The sequence below is a fragment of the Ochlerotatus camptorhynchus genome, unplaced genomic scaffold (genome assembly GCF_037179485.1).
Source record: "Ochlerotatus camptorhynchus isolate MF236.1 unplaced genomic scaffold, CSIRO-AGI_Acam_v1.1 ptg000976l, whole genome shotgun sequence".
Classification (NCBI taxonomy): domain Eukaryota; kingdom Metazoa; phylum Arthropoda; class Insecta; order Diptera; family Culicidae; genus Ochlerotatus; species Ochlerotatus camptorhynchus.
This window is the reverse complement of record NW_027041410.1, coordinates 1,644-16,371: the sequence shown is the minus strand read 5'-3', so window position 1 is coordinate 16,371 and position 14,728 is coordinate 1,644. Positions and strand designations below refer to the sequence as shown.

General features: G+C 41.6%; 1 pseudogene; it reads left to right on the top strand.

The window, feature by feature from the left end:
* LOC135715639 (pineapple eye protein-like) lies at positions 1–2,322 on the top strand (annotated as a pseudogene).
* Positions 2,323–14,728: the final 12,406 nt, after the last annotated feature.

Below are 14,728 nucleotides of genomic sequence, written 5' to 3'. Positions count from 1 at the left end.
CATACTCGGTATGCATTTGCTCCTCCGTAGAGGAACTGAAAGCTCTCGACGAGGGCGATCTGAAGAAGGAAAATTTACTCCAAAATCATGCCGAAATCCATCGAATCGATCGACGTGCTGAAGGTGAGATGGTGAGAATGAAGGAGGATCGGATGAAACCAATTTTGTTCAATTTATTATTTATTTCGGCTAAAGATGCTGTATGTCACGCGTTTGAGCATGATTGCGGTACGATGGTGCGATGCTCTATTCTGGACCGGGCTACTAGACGTGGCAAAACTAGTCATTATACCTGCTACGTGTACCTTGTTACCTGAAGACGAGGAGGGAATCTTCGGATTAATGGAGGAGGACATCAGAAATGAGGAAGCTCGTATCCGAGGACAAAAGTGTTACATCTGCAAGGAACGGTATGCAAACGTTTGGTGTTGCGCGAAGAAGTGCTTCCGTTCATTCCATACGCTTTGTGAGATGCAGAATGAGTGCCTGTCGCATTACGTGGAAACGTTCCAGTCGTGGTGCGATAAGCACGTAGCGCTGGTGGATAAGGTGAAACACTCCGAGACCGAAGCCTGTGGGATTTGCTACGATGATATGGGACCGTACAGGAAGCTGGAATCGATTCGTGACCCGTGCTGTCAGAATGGCTGGTTCCATCGGAGCTACGTGGCACAGTTTGCCCAATCGGCGAGGTACTTTTTCAATTGCCCTTTGTGCAACAAGGACGACTTTAGTTAGCAGATCCATCAGCGTGGCATTTATATTCCGGAAAATTAAGCGAAGCGGCGGAGGTGGGTGAATCGGTATTTGAATACTGAATATTTTATTTTAATTGTTCGAGGGATGCCTCGTGGGAGCTGGAACCGAATGTATTCAATGATCAGTTGGAACGTCCTTCGGAGTGTGACGCTGAAGAGTGTCGCTGTCGGTATGGGCGAGATTACGACGATTGCAAGCGTTGGGATCTGATCCTTTGTGCAACGTGCGGTTCGACTTGTCGCCAAGATCAGTGCATGGAGGTTCCCTCGAAGAACTATGTTTTCACCTTTTGTCGTCCGATTGTCCGAAAGACGCCGGAAGCGGTTTTGAAGCTAGCCGAGGCTTCCCGAAGAGTGGAAGCAGCAAGATGGGGGAAGCCGGTAACGATAGCAGAGAGGGGAGTTCTAGAGGCCGATCTAGTGGCAGACGTCAGATTGAATCGGATGATTCAGATTCTGAAGAGTCAGTTGCATTGACGACCAAACGCAAATCTCAGAAAAGACGAACCGCAATAGACAGTGACGACAGCAATTCCGATCTGGTTTCTACACGAAAGAAACCAACGTCGAAATGACGGCTGTCCACGTCTTCATCTAGTTCTTCCTCGTTCGTTTCTTCGAAGCGAAGAAATCAGTCTGGAGGAACTGGTCAAGAAGATTCCACTGCCACGAGGAACTTCCGTCGAAAAATTACTTCGAGTCAAACCGGTCGTAAGGCTCGAGAAGCTCAGCTCGGAAAAGATCAAATCGTTGACTTCTTCGGAGAATGAAGACGAAGCATCCTCCGCCGGATCGTCGACCGTGTTCGATTTCAACTATCGTGTGAAGTTAAACAAAAAGCAGGGCCGAAAATCGATGGTAGAATTGCAGCCGATCAAACAGGTCATCCGCTCCGACACGAACACGCTAACGGATGCCTCGGTGGAGATCGTGCGTCCCAAGACGCCTGCCCAGAAATCTTTTGGAAAGCAGTTCAAACTGAAGCTTTTTGGGTCGAAAACCGTCCCACGAAAACGTTCCACCAGCGAGTCTGATCCGGAGTACGTTACAGCGAAGAAAAGTTGATTTAATTTTAATGACGAACTTGCAGAATTTTCCAGCACTAGTGCACTAAGCAGGTCTTTCCCACGGCGCAATAGATTACTGCCAACGGTGCCACCTCAAGCGGAAATGCGATTCGAGACCGGGTTGACGTTGATGCTCAAAAGCGAGAAAATGTTCCGGATTTCTCTACCCATGCAAATGTCAGCTGGTATCACACTGCTTACAGGTACTGAGGGAGAACCTTCCAAAACTTCTAGTGTTTGGACTGGTGGTATGGCACAAAGAATGCACAATTGACGAGTGCACGGATGGATTTGAGTTCACTCACTCGACAAAAAGTGACACAACAGCGGGGCCCTGTTTACTAAAAATGAACACATATGTGTTCATTTTTAGTAAACAGGGCCCCGCTGTTGTGTCACTTTTTGTCGAGTGAGTGAACTCAAATCCATCCGTGCACTCGTCAATGCACCACGAACCGACGGAGAATCGTATGTGCTGTGATCAATGTGATTGGTGAGGCAGAAGGAAACAAGCCAGCACTTGCATTATCACGACGTTCTTATGCATAATCTAGTGTGACGAAACGTTGGATCATGCGTAAGAACACCGTGAGAACGACAGAGTCGACTACATTCCTTCTGCCGCACCTATAGTAACGCACACGGCTCCCGCGCTGACTGTTCCTTACTTTCTCACTCTAATCAAAATTTCCTTCGATGAGTGAGAAAACAGCACCCCGTCAACACGAGCAAGGACACGAGTTGCCAGATCATTGCACACAAAACCAACTTGAATTAATTCAAAACAAAAATACTAGCGAACCTGGCGGTGAGGGGCGGAAGGTGGACTAAAATTCTATTACAGAGAACCACATTATTTTAATTCATTTCTTCGGAGAAAGTCGTCTGTAACTTCGTTTGTGCTTGCAACTGCGCTCGACGATTTTTCCTTAATCGGAGTCGCAGTTATGAATGTAGTCAACTCACACTGTGTGGTGAGGACGTATTTATTGTCGTCAATATCTGGTGGTAATGGACCAACCAGATCGAGGTATATTTTCTCGAATGCCGTGTTGGCAGTCGTCGTTACTATCATTGGTGTTCTGTTTGTTGGTAAATTCTTATTATTTTGACATAATTCGCAAGTTTTTATAAAATTGCTAATATCTTGCTTCATTTTTGGCCAATAGAACTTTTGTTTTATGGTGTGCAGGGTTCTATTGATCCCTGCATGACCAGCTGTCGGTAGGACATGATAGTCATTTATAATTGTCTGTCTTTCCTTTTCATCATTAATTTTTCTAACATCATCCCCGATTATGACTATTTTTGGCAAGCCTTCATATTTCAAATTTCTTAAATTTTTGATAATTTGTATAGCGCTTTTATGTCTTTTAATGAAAATGTGCACATTTTCCAATTTATTTTCCTTTATATATATCGCTATCCTTTCCATTAGTCTCCGTAGATGATCTAACGTACTTGTAGCCGGTATTTTTATTAATTCAGGGGAGATCTCAATAGTTTTCAATTCCGGACAGACTTTCATTTGGATGTATTTAGTCTCTGACACTTGAGGTTGATCAGACCCATCAGTGTCAGATTCTGTGTTTTGTAAAGTCAATGTTGATTTTGTCTTCGATCTTGTTGTTACTGGCATAGCCATAGCTTTTAAATCAGAAATAGATATACGTGATAACGCGTCCGCTATTACGTTGTCTTTTCCTGGGATATAGATCGTTTCGAAGTCGTATTCCTCGAGTGCTAATCTGAATTTGGTCAGGCGACTCGAAGGATCCGTCAGAGAGAAAAGGTATACTATGGCCTATGATCAGTATGAACAATGAATTTCCGTCCATAAAGATATGGTCGAAAATGTCGAATTGCCCATACCAAAGCCAACAGTTCCTTCTCTATCGTTGGATAATTTGTTTCTGCTTGGTTCAATGCTTTACTGGCATATGCAACAGGTTTGTCATTATCGTTAGATAAGACAGCTCCTATCGCGTAACCAGAAGCATCCGTATGTAGATGGAAAGTATTGGTTTTTTCGAAGTTCGGGTAATCTAATACTGGTGGGTCAATGAACTTCGTCTTTAAAATGTTGAATGATGTTTCACATTCTGAATTCCACATAAATTGTGCTCCTTTTCTCGTTAGACGATTTAAGGGTGCACACAAACTTGCAAAATTTTTAATGTGCTTTCGATAGTAATTAGCGAAAGCAACAAATCGCTTTACCTCATCAGCATTTAAAGGAGTAGGCCATTTTTTCACTGCTTCTATTTTAGCAGGATCAGGAGTAATACCTTCTGCAGATATGAGGTGTCCCAAATACAGTAATTCTGTTTTAAAGAAATTACATTTCTTAGGATTTAATTTCAAGTTCACTTTTCGAAGTTTTTCAAAAACAGAAATCAGATTTCTGTTATGATCTTCGACTGATTTCCCAAAAACAATGATGTCATCTAGATAGACCAGACATTTTGTCGTATCTAGACCTGACATAGCAATTGTCATGAGCCTTGAAAAAGATGAAGGGCTTATTTTAAGGCCCATGGGCAGTCTCGTCATCTGATACTGCCCCGAGGGTGTTGAAAATGCTGTCACGGGTCTATCTTCCGGTCTTAAAAGACACTGATAGTAACCCTGAGAAAGGTCCAAGTGTGAGAAATATTTCGCACCAGCAAGTGCGTCAATAATATCCTCGATATTAGGCAATGGAAATTTGTCATCTTCGATTACAGTATTCAATTTCCTGTAATCGATGACCAGCCTCCATTTCTTCTTATCCCCAGAACTCTTCTTAGGGACAAGTAAAATGGGGCTGTTCCATGCCGAAGTAGCTTTTTCAATAATTTGGTCGTTGACCATTTTTTGGATTTGCTCTTCCACTTCGGTTTTTTGCATATGCGGCAATTTATAGGGTTTACTATAAATTGGCTGTGCTTGTGGATTAGTTTTGATGACCGGACTGTAAATATTAGTTACAGTTAGATGGTCATTTTCGAGACAGAATATGTCAGCATATTTAGAGCAAATCTGTTCTATATGCTGCTTTTCTGATTTAGACAAATGATCTAAGTCAAGTTCTTTCAGAAGTTGACTTGATCTATCTGACTTAAGATCCTTGAAGTTGGTAGATAAAACCACATAATCGCTTGCTGGTTTGATTATTGGTGTTAGTTTCGAAATTTGTACGGGCTTATTTTTTACGTTTACCATCCGAACAGGTATTTTCCCATTCGATGGCTGTACAATAGCGTTTGCTATGAAGACATGTGATTGTATTTCCTGATTCAATACAACACATGTGTCGGTGAAGTTCGTTTCAATAAATTTAATCATTTCCGTTCTAGCCGGAATCGTAAAATATTCATCTCTCGGTTCAGTAAACTCCATTTTCATTCGGGCAAAGTCAATTGTTGCTCCGAATTCTTTTAAAAAATTGGTGCCTATTAATCCCACAACGTGAGATGGCAATTGGTCCATAACATGGAACCTTATTGGGTAACTCTTGGAATGGTATCCTAAAAAGGTATCTACAAATCCCAAGGTGCTGGTAATACCGTTTACCCCACTTACTTCCAAAGTCTGTGTATTATTAATAATTACATTTTTTGGTACATACCTCTTATCAAGTAGACAGCAGGAAGCTCCGCTATCTACTATCAATTCAAGGTTGGTGTCGAATAGTGAGAAATGGGCCCTCAAAGCCTTTTCCGCATTGAAATTAGCGAAAAAGATCGATGAGATTGGCCTCTTCCCCTTGGGGTTGTTGTTGGTTGTTATTTCTTGGCTGGTCTTGGGGTCTCTGTTCGGCTACATTAGCGGCTTGTGGGCCGTAGTGTCCACGCTGCTGATTGTAGTTATTTTGTTGGAATTGGTGCATGGTGCTATTGACAACGCAGCAACCATCGCGCTAGCTCTACAGGCTCTACGGCAAAAGTTTGCCATAAGGGTTACTCCACGAGCGGTGGGAGAACGAAATGAATACACAGAAACAAGGTAATAAGTCCATCTCCGATTACGGAGCAGAAATCGAAAAGCTTACTGCAAAGCTGGCAGCCGCACACGTATCAACGGGTACGTTGCGAGCGAAGCCGCGGCAGCGAACATCGTAGAACCAATTGCCGTTCAGGCATTCACAAATGGGTTGAAAGACCCAGCGACAAGATTTTTCATCAAGGCTCGCAACCCAGCGACCCTAAGCAAAGCGATCTCAGATGCGCTGGAATGTCAAGTCACTCCAGGCAACTCGGGATCGCAGGACAACATGATGGCACTATGGTGCACATCAGGAAGACCAAAGTACCACCACAGAGGGCGTGGTAGGGGCTTCCAATCAAATAGAGGATTCAGCAATAACTACGACAACTACAACCGTGGTAGGGGTAACCGTGGGAGAGGTTACCACCAGCCACAATACGAAAACAGGGGAATTGATTTCCACCCCGGTTGGACCTTTGTCCGTTTGGGTTCTGGTAGAAACCTCTTCCCCTGCTTTCGTATTGTGGCTGGTGGTAACATCTCCCACGGTTACCTCTACCACGGTTGTAGTTGTCGTAGTTATTGCTGAATCCTCTATTTGATTGGAAGCCCCTACCACGCCCTCTGTGGTGGTACTTTGGTCTTCCTGATGTTCACCATAGTGCCATCATGTTGTCCTGCGATCCCGAGTTGCCTGGAGTGACTTGACATTCCAGCGCATCTGAGATCGCTTTGTTTAGGGTCGCTGGGTTGCGAGCCTTGATGAAAAATCTTGTCGCTGGGTCTTTCAACCCATTTGTGAATGCCTGAACGGCAATTGGTTCTACGATGTTCGCTGCCGCGGCTTCGCTCGCAAACGTACCCGTTGATACGTGTGCGGCTGCCAGCTTTGCAGTAAGCTTTTCGATTTCTGCTCCGTAATCGGAGATGGACTTATTACCTTGTTTCTGTGTATTCATTTCGTTCTCCACCGCTCGTGGAGTAACCCTTATGGCAAACTTTTGCCGTAGAGCCTGTAGAGCTAGCGCGATGGTTGCTGCGTTGTCAATAGCACCATGCACCGCTCCGACTAATGTTGTTTTTAAAAACTTCAAGATGGCTGCCTCCGGCACATCCTCCGCATAGTCCTTTAGTAGTTCTACGCTTTCGATGTATCTTGTCAACCCGGTGACAGATCCGTCGAAAGGTCCAACCAACTTAAGGGCCAGCGAAAGATCAAGTTTCGGCGCCATCTTTGTAATTTTCTGTTGTATAATTTTCCTTAAAGCTTGATATGTGCTATTAAGCTTTTCTGTGTATTTATTTTGTTGGGCAGGATCTAGTTTTCCCTTTATTTTTAAAATTTCAGAGTTAGCCCTCTGGAAAATATCAGCGCAGTACTGTTGTTTCTTAACAAGCGTTCGGTGTTGGTATATCCTGTTTGGGCTCTTCTGCAAATTAATCAAATTTACTACTAGGTAGCCAATCAACTCTTCGATGCAGAGTATCGCACTTTCCATGAAAGGAAATGAATGCTCTACCTGCTGTTATTTAAGTTAAAAAAAAATATACTTCCATAGTTACATAGGTCATTTGGAAATGAATATATATATGTAAGACTATCGGCTCACACTCTGTATCACATTTCTCATGAAAAGGAAATGACTGCTCTTCTTTTGGTCTTCCTTCGTTTTCTAGGATTTCATCTTTGTTGTATTTGTTTCCTAAAACAACAAATGAACATGTATTACAAACAAGATATATATCAAAATTAAACTAACTAAAAAAAAAAATACTTCCCAACGTATCTCCTTGTCAGGTGTCTGTGCCGGGTTGTCGATTATTAGCGGTTGCCTGTTGATCGTCGGTGGAGGTCTGCATTTCCTTAACCGCGTCCAATGTCATCTTTAAGCCGTTGTAGGCCTAGTTTAATTCCTCAATCAGTCCTGGTAATCTGGGTCTCAGTGCAGCTCCTGCTGCCAGTTTATACACGGTTTCTATGATCTCGCACTTCGCGGCTATCAGTTCAAATATCACCTTTACCACTGCGGGGAATACGTTCCCAAAATTGTTTTTTTTTTTTTTTGTTCAAAATGTTCGATCGTTTGGGCAACGATATGATAGTCAATACTATTTACTCCTGACATGGTTATTATTTTTGCATTTCCGCGTAACGTAATTATCCGGTTTATCACTTCATTCCGTTTATTCCATACTGTTCAAAAAAAAATCGTCCTTTCTTTTTTTTTTTTCTTCTTTGCACACTTACGCCCCTGTTTCTAAACTTGTGCATTAACGCGGCGTGCCGCTCTCTCGGCGACACGTTCGGTGTTGTATCGGCTCACCTTCGCCACTGCCTTAAAAATTAGATATCCGGCGGCAAAAACCGCCATGGCACACAGCGCTACCGTTTGGGCTGTGTGATTTCCGCATTGGGCCCCACTCGCGGCTGCTGGTGCGGCGACGATTTCGTCCGCACTGAACCAGCCCATTGTCACTCGCGGTTTTAACAAGCGGCAATAACGAATTCGGCAATAACGAGACCTGACTGTACACTGGCTTGCTGTCAGGCTTTTCTTAGTAAAACTAAGATTTTGTCACTTTCTTCACACTCGCTATGTTACTGTTCTGTCGGTCGTAAATTAACTTCCACTCTATTCGCGCCTGCTTTCTTACGTTAGCGCTCAACCACTTAGTGCTGTACGTCGCGGTGGCCGTCGTGCTTAATCACTTAACTGGTTGTTAGATTTTTTGTTCACTTTCCCACTCGTGCGGTCACCCGTGATTGAATTATATGTTTCGCGATTAGTCTTTTGCTTCTCTCAGAATCTGGCAGGATCGCCATGAAACGATATGATAATTAATTGCCCTTTTTGTGGGGGGCTTATGGCTTCTTCAGTTTCTGGTCTTAACGGCCCGGGACTACCATTCCAGTTCAGCTACAAAACTCGACTCATTTATTCATTAATTCTTTAGCGAGCGCAAGCTCGCGGGCTGTGGTGCCTACGTGACCCTTTTCGTCGCATCAGCATAAATGCGTTCATCGGCCGGGTGGCGTGATCGTATTTATGCTGATCCTCAATGTTTATAATCGCTCATGGATAAATATCCGGGCTCGCGCAGGGTTGGCATCCACCACAAAGCGATCACATTTCATTCGACACATGCTCTTCATTAACATTTTGCAAGGCGTTTGCGTATTAGTTGACTTATACATTTTATGAATAATCAGCAATAGAAATTTGCCTAAAGGTATAGGGAGATTTCTATCCGTGTATATTACATGATATCAGCCATATACCCCGGACAGACTATGGCTTAGAGCAACCGTACCAATGAGTAAATAAGGCACATTTATCAACCTCTACCATAACGCTATTTGTTATCAGAGAGAGCAGGGTATCCGTTTGAGCTTGTTCTTAATTTCGACAGCTTTATTATCAGTTGCTTCAAAACTAAAATAGGTGTAAAATAATTAATAAACTGTTAATTTCCTCCATAACCTTACTTACGATTCAGTAGCCCAATTACTCGAATCCACTGCTCACTTCAACTATGCTTTACAGATGGTCCTGGGCCTAAACATATTCAGTAATTGAGTAATCTTTTTACGTTAATACCTATATATTACCTATTCCAAATTTCTATTTAGTTGCAATAAACCGGTAATATTTCAATTCCAGTATCCAACAAATTTCACTAGTAAATTCAATATTTTCTCTTAGAACACGTTATATTAATAGTTTCATTGGCGTCTGCCCGTATATCATTGTTCGTCGTTCCTTTTGTCATCGTTGACAGTTAGTCCTACCGTCACGCATGAAGAACGCAGCTTCAATGCTCGGTTGCGTGGCCGGGCTCCCAGCTGGTCTGTCTTTGTGGCATCACTATTTGCGTACCGGGGGTTGCTATTCAGGTTGGGGAAATAGCAATCCGCACCTTGGGAAGTAGTGAGTTCATAAATTTAGCAACCCGGTAGCAACGCATCAGACGGTAGCTATTTTGAATAAACGCCAAAAGATTGTTTTGCCGGTGTGGAAAACGGTAACTTAAATTATGACTCTGATAGCAACGACCGGTGTGGAGAGGAGTGATTAAGCCAAAATGGAAACGCTGTGCGTAAGTAAAATAGTGCCGCAAATGGCAACGACTGGTACGGTTGCTCTTATATCATGTAATATAGGCTGGCTGGATTTCCAGTGAAAACTAGATGTATGAGTGCTCATTGCAAGACAGCCTATATTACATGATATAAGCCATAGTCTGTATGGGGTAATAGCATAGAGGTAACTCTAAGACCACTGGGTCCCGAAGAAAATCATTATTATTTTTGGCTCACTCAGTACCAGAACAACGGTCCCAAGCAGTCCCAAGCTATTTCACTCACCCCTGCATGTTCTGCATGAATCCACACACCCCTGATGTTATCTGTCAAACTTTCATAGCGAATCAAAACAAACATAGAGTAGTAATAGAATTTCAACTAGAATAGGGTACGTTAATCGTTTGCTTGGGACCAATAGGCTACTAAAGTGGTGAGCCAATTTAAAATCGTTAGTTTCGTATTGATTGTTGGTAATAGCATAGAGGTAACTTTAAGACTAGAAGGTCCCGAAATAACGTGCTCAACTTTTTGGTTCAGCTCTGGTACTCTCTTCGGTCCCAAGCTAATCGATTCACCCCTCGAAACATAGGAAAAACCAATAACCCCTCATTTTATCTGTCAAACTTTCATAGCGAATCAAAACAAACATTGCGTAGTACTAGAATTTCGACTAGAATGGGTTACGTTAATCGTTTGTTTGGGACCAATAGGCTAGTCAAGTAGTGAGCCAATTTAAAATCGTTAGTTTCGTATTGATTGTTGGTAATAGCAACAATCAATACGAAACTAACGATTTTAAATTGGCTCACCACTTTAGTAGCCTATTGGTCCCAAGCAAACGATTAACGTACCCTATTCTAGTTGAAATTCTATTACTACACTATATTTGTTTTGATTCGCTATGAAAGTTTGACAGATAAAATGAGGGGTTATTGGTTTTTCCTATGTTTCGAGGGGTGATTCGACAAGCTTGGGACCGAAGATAGTACCAGAGGTGAGCCAAAAAGTTGAGCACGTTTCTTCGGGACCTACTTGTCTTAGAGTTACCTCTATGGTAATAGTCTGTACTAATACCCGTTCACGTTACAGCGTATATCACGTGATATACGCTGTCTTGCAATGAGCACTCATACATCTACACTGCAAAAAAATAATTTTGATATCACGTCAAAGTGGATGCACTACAATCATGTCGAAAATATGGTGTAATATTACTTGCTAAAAAGGACAAAATTATCATTAATACAATTCATGAACTGACATTACGCTGCTTTTACTGCATTTGTTTATTTATGTGGTCATAAAAATTACATGAAATTTTCGACATGATTGTAGTGCATCCACTTTGATGTGATATCAAAATTATTTTTTTGCTGTGTAGTTTTCACTGGAAATCCTATGTATGAGTGCTCATTGCAAGACAGCCTATATTATACCCTGGAGGCTGTCTTGCAATGAGCACTCATATATAGGATAGGATCATAGGATATCCAGTGAAAACTAGATGTATGAGTGCCTATTGCAAGACAGCCTATATTACATGATATAAGCCATAGTCTGTACGGGCTATTACGTGATATAGGCTGTAATGTCAACGGGGTATAATACCCCGTTCACATTATACCCCGTTCACATCTAAATCACGTAATATAGGCTGTCTTGCAATGAGCACTCATACATAGGATTTCCAGTGAAAACTAGATGTATGAGTGCTCATTGCAAGACAGCGTATATTACTTGATATAAGCTGTAATGTGAACGGGGTCCATAAAAAAGCCTCACAGGAAGTTGATGAAGTTGTTGCCGGTAGTGCTCATATGGCTAATTTTAAAGCAACATGCATAAAAAAGCCAAAAAATAGCTTGTCAGCCGGCGAACATGGTACTCTGTAAACCGTAAACGCTTTACAGAGCAGCACGAACGCCAATACATGCAATACATCCGGTCTTGTTCTGACGACCACGTTATCCCAAATACCGTAGCACTCTCCGACCTCGAACTCCTCCCCAACAACTATTATTTGGGGAATTGCTTGACGTCGGCATACTCTTGTCGGACTGAAAGTTTAAACCAAATAAGAATTATTTTCACTCAAACAAAACAGAACAATTTTGATCTTACATTAATCCATTGGATTATACCATGGAGCGTTTAAGTCCATGTGTTGGGTTTTTTAAAGTTTTTTTTATCGATGCAAAAGACACAGACAACAATTTACTTCTGATCTTCTAAAAAAATGGCGGGTGGAAAAAAAGTGACAGCTGTATTACCGAAATTCGGCAATGGATGAGGCCAATACCGAAATCTCAGTAAACGCGATTGCTGATTTCGGTATTATTTCTATTTACTGATGTGCTCAGCGAATTACTTTGCTAATTTCGGCGTATGTTTTTGGTCAATATCGGAAAAAATATTTTTGTTGCCGAAATATTAGTAAAATTATGAATTGCAGTGTCAGCTCAGTATTGCCGACCTCGCGAATCTGTTTTATACCCCGTACAGACTATGGCCTATATTATGTAATATAGGCTGTCTTGCAATAAGCACTCATACATCTAGTTTTCACTGAAAATCCTATATGTGAGTGCTCATTGCAAGATAGTCTATATTACATGATATAAGCCATAGCCTGTACGGGGTATTAAGTGTGTATATTACGTAATATAGGCTGTCTTGCAATGAGCACTCATACATAGGATTTCTAGTGAAAACTAGATGTATGAGTGCTCATTGCAAGACAGCGTATATCACGTGATATACGCTGTGATGTTAACGAGGTCTAATACCCCGTACAGACTATGGCTTATATAATGTAATATAGACTGTCTTGCAATGAGCACTCATACATCTAGTTTTCACTGAAAATCCTATATATGAGTGCTCATTGCAAGCCAGCCTATATTATATGATATAAGCCATAGTCTGTCCGGGGTATGAGGACACTGGTTATAGTTAATAAATGATACTTGGAAAAGAGTCTGGCAATTTTATCTTTATTATTCGTATACACTCAGGTCTTTTTTTTACACGGGAATACGTACCGTGTAAAAAAAACCTACGAGATTTTGATTTTTCGCATGCTTAAATGTTTTTAAAAAATCGGATTTTGATGCCATTTGTAATTAAAGCATGATATGGTCCATATAGACATATTTTAAAAATTTCTGTATTTACACCAAAAATTGTGATTTTTTTTTAAGTATGCCATTTGATTACAAATAGCTTGAAACGGATAATGTGATTGGAATCAAGTCGATAGGTTGTATCGTTTTCGAGAAATCGTTAAAAACGTACCGTGTAAATCGTGGAAAACCGTGTAAAAAAAACCGTGTAAAAAAAGACTTCAGTGTATTTGTATCAACGATCTTTAACAGAAGCTGCAAGCTCATATAGTGAAAACAAATTCAATTTACTGAATTTAATAGTTTAATCAGCAAAATGATGCTAAATTTCAGAATTTTGAATTGCTGAAAGATCAGTAAAGAAATTTTGCTGATTTTCTGTAAAAGGTTGCCATTTTGACAGAACTTGGAATTGCTGAAAAATTCAGCAGCATTACTTTGCTAGAACGTTTGCTGATGTTTCATCAAGTGTACACAATAAATTTAAGTTTTCATTATCAGTAAATCGAATTGCTGGATCATGATCAGCAATCCAATGCTTTACCGAAAAACAGCAAAAGATATATGTTAGCGACTGAAAGTCAATTTTTATTTGTTATATGCGACAGTTAGAAGATACTGAGAGGTTAGCACATATCATCGGCAAGAGACGTGCGTGTGAGAAAATTTGCGAAAAAATCCAAGGGCACCGGTGGGATTCGAACCCACAATTCCCATTCAGTACACGGGTGCATTGCCAATTATACAACGGTGGACCTATGGTCTACGGATGTATTTGGCTAATGACATATGAGTTTCGAATCCGTTTCCCTCCCTTAGTCTTTTTGCGCAAGCGTTCTCAATCCACAACAATCGTCTATTACCGACGTTATGTGCTTGTACCGCAACCACTCAGTATCGGTCGATGTGAACAAACACAACTCGTCTCTGTTCTACATCACACATGTTGGATACGGGATGTCCAATGCAGTATGAATAGAGCAATGAGCTGCTGGCCTCACCTCCGACCACCGGGCCATAGTGATGATTTATCATCAAATTAATTTTCGATTTAGGTTAGCGACTGAAAGTCAATTTTTATTTGTTATATGCGACAGTTAGAAGATACTGAGAGGTTAGCACATATCATCGGCAAGAGACGTGCGTGTGAGAAAATTTGCGAAAAAATCCAAGGGCACCGGTGGGATTCGAACCCACAATTCCCATTCAGTACACGGGTGCATTGCCAATTATACAACGGTGGACCTATGGTCTACGGATGTATTTGGCTAATGACATATGAGTTTCAAATCCGTGTCCCTCCCTTAGTCTTTTTGCGCAAGCGTTCTCAATACACAACAATCGTCTATTACCGACGATATGTGCTTGTACCGCAACCACTCAGTATCGGTCGATGTGAACAAACACAACTCGTCTCTGTTCTACATCACACATGTTGGATACGGGATGTCCAATGCAGTATGAATAGAGCAATGAGCTGCTGGCCTCACCTCCGACCACCGGGCCATAGTGATGATTTATCATCAAATTAATTTTCGATTTAGGTTAGCGACTGGAAGTCAATTTTTATTTGTTATATGCGACAGTTAGAAGATACTGAGAGGTTAGCACATATCATCGGCAAGAGACGTGCGTGTGAGAAAATTTGCGAAAAAATCCAAGGGCACCGGTGGGATTCGAACCCACAATTCCCATTCAGTACACGGGTGCATTGCCAATTATACAACG